Below are 2,842 nucleotides of genomic sequence, written 5' to 3'. Positions count from 1 at the left end.
ATTTAGTTCACTTTCTGCATTGTGTTTACAGTAGAAGTTGTGATCTTAGCATCCTATTCCTGCTGCCAGTTGTCTTGCTTCCCTGACAGGTAGGCTCTCTGGAACTGTAAGGAGCTCTCCCTTCCTTAAGTGAGTTGTCTTCCGTCATGTTTTATCACAGCAAAAGAAAGGTAACTAATGTAACGAGGAGTCAGATGGCGTGAAGTATCTCCCTGCAAGACAAGCTCCTCTTCCAGCTGGCTCCAGCCTTCAGCAAGAGATTCATGGAGAAATTCCAGTACCTTGGGTTCCAGTGTTTCAGAAGTCCCATAGCCAAGGGCTGCAGGTAGGTTCAGATTATCTTCACTCCAGCCAAGACATGTGTACAACAGTGAGACCCATGCGGCTACTACAGTGCCTATCCCGGAAGTGGCCGGGGCAGTCATGACTCCCATGGGCCTGCAGTGTGGTTTCTGCTGCCAGAGGATATTTTAGTGGTGGGTATTCTTTCTGTCAATCTGTCTTAGATAAGTGAAAAACACAGAAGGTTTAACTTAGTCTTCTGGTGTCAGGCAATGTGCTTCGGTGGTGGTTTTCATTCCCCTTCCATTGTTTGAATAGCCTCTTCCCGTTCGTACCTTTGCTGGGTGCATGAAATGAATCTCCTCCTCCTTTTCTACTGACAGTCATTCTGCCAAATCCCTCCTTCTGTCCTTGTTCTGTCCCATCACCCCTCCTCTTCTGATGAGCCACCTCCACTCTCGCTGTCGTTCACAGGTCATGTCCACATGCAATTACATGTTGGGCTGCATAGTCTTTGAGTGGCTCATGCTTTGCTCATAATCTCCTAGATCACGCTTACTAAGAACACCGAGCCTGGCCAGGTAGTGGTGGTGCACACCTTTAATTCCAGCACTTGGAAGGCAGAGGCAGGCAGATCTATATGAGTTTGAGGCCAGTCAGGTCAAGAGCAAGTTCCAGGACAGCCAGGGCTACCCAGAGAAACCCTGTCTCAAACAACAACAACAAAAACCCAACTCCCCCATCCCCCAAAAAATCCCACCATGCCTGCAAGAAGAGTCTGAATAAAGTAGCCCTCCAAGCTCTGCTGTTTGACCTAGACTACCCAGCATTCCACCACTCCTTGCTAGGAAGGCATGTTTTCCTAGCCTCAGACAAAACTGAGAGTGGCTTCAGACAGAAATGTGGCTCTCTTCTGTATTATAGGTGAGTGCTATGGGGTACCCATTAAAGAAGACTGCTCCGACATGGGTTGAAGCCAATAGAAAGGCTTTATTAGCTGGCCAGCAACTACACTGGGTGTTCAGAATCCCAGTGTAGCCCCAAGCCTTTCTCAAGGTGAGCTTTTAGTATTTTTGAGACAGGGTTTCTCTGTGTAGCCCTGGCTGTCCTGGAACTCACTCTGTAGACCAGGCTGGCCTCGAACTCAGAAATCCGCCTGCCTCTGCCTCCCAAGTGCTGGGATTAAAGGCGTGCGCCACCACCGCCCGGCATCAAGGTGAGCTTTTAAATACACACACACACACACACACACACACACACACACACCCAACGGTGCCCTGAGTTGACATACTTCGGTTAACAAGAACAGTTAGCCAAAGGCAAGGTTAGTGCATTTAGAGAATTACCCAGTACTGTGGGACTTGATGGATAAGGTCTTTGTCTTAGTTTTGGCAGGTGGTGTTGTCTACGTACTGAGCTTTGCAGCCTGAATGGGGCTTCCATCATGGAGTCAGTTGTGCTGAGATCTGGGGCCCCGTAAACAGTGAGGAGACAGACACACTCTAGGCCAAGTGGCACGTTGGAAGGGGTGCCCAGACAAGAAGTCAGGCTTTCCTATCACCAGCTAAGCCATGCTGCACAGGCAGCTGTTGAACACTGCAGTACTCACTACAGGAGCTGTGGTCTTTCACGGAGGCCATTGAGCCTTACAAGAAAATCTGAACTAAACACCAATATGTGTGTCTTAGGGCTTTCAAGATTTCCTTGCTAGGTGTATGTGTGATTTTGAACATTTTACTTTTCATTAAAATGAGACCATAGTCATAGAAAGATGTATCAAGAAGATGAAAAGTGAGTGAAGAGAAACGAGGCAGAAAATCAATATGGCAGAAAGAGAAGAAAGGAGCATCCAGGTGGAGCCTGGGCCGAGGAGTGGAGGGTGTGGTGCCAGGTGGCTGGGTGAGGGCCAGCCTTACCTCTGGCTCTACCACACGTTATCACTTGGAGAACATCATCCTTCCATCAACACCAACGGCCTCAGTCCACAAATTTAAAGCTCAATGACAGTTTCCTCCTCTTTCTCTCTCTCTCTTTTTTTAAAGGTCTTCAAATTTTTATTCTGTGTGCACAAAGACTAGCATGATCAGTTCCACTTGGTAGACAGTCGAATAATCCATTCAAGGTCGCTTAGTCCAACTTAATGAAGCCTATGTTCTTCGAGTACTGACGGAAGCACTTGACAGCACATGTTCAGCCCGTATTTGCGGATCAGACCGTGGCAGTTAGAGCAGACGGGGCAAGAGCAAGAACCCTGGCCAAACTTCTGTGGGCGACTCCAGTAGAGCTGCTGGTGACCCATCTTGCCTTCAGAAACCCAACAAGGAAAAAGATACCTCCTCTCTATTAAAAAAAAAAAAAGTGTGTATGTGAGCAAATGCCTTCAGATTCCAGAGGGTGAGTCAGATCCTCTGCAGCTGGAGTTATAAGCTGTTGTGAGCACCCAGTGTAGGTGCTGGGAACAAAAAGTCCTCTAAAAAAAGCAGTCAGAGCTCTTAACCTCTGAGCTACCTCTCTCACTTCCTCGTACCTTTACTACTATCTACCCTCAGTATCTGAGCTT

General features: G+C 47.8%; 1 pseudogene; it reads right to left on the bottom strand.

Moving 5' to 3' along the window:
- Positions 1–2,409: 2,409 nt before the first annotated feature.
- On the bottom strand, positions 2,410–2,581 carry LOC116088076 (annotated as a pseudogene).
- Between the last annotated feature and the right edge of the window lie 261 nt (positions 2,582–2,842).

This window comes from Mastomys coucha, unplaced genomic scaffold (genome assembly GCF_008632895.1).
Source record: "Mastomys coucha isolate ucsf_1 unplaced genomic scaffold, UCSF_Mcou_1 pScaffold14, whole genome shotgun sequence".
In the NCBI taxonomy this organism is placed as follows: domain Eukaryota; kingdom Metazoa; phylum Chordata; class Mammalia; order Rodentia; family Muridae; genus Mastomys; species Mastomys coucha.
Note: the sequence above shows the minus strand (reverse complement) of the source record. Positions and strands in the feature narration are given on the sequence as shown.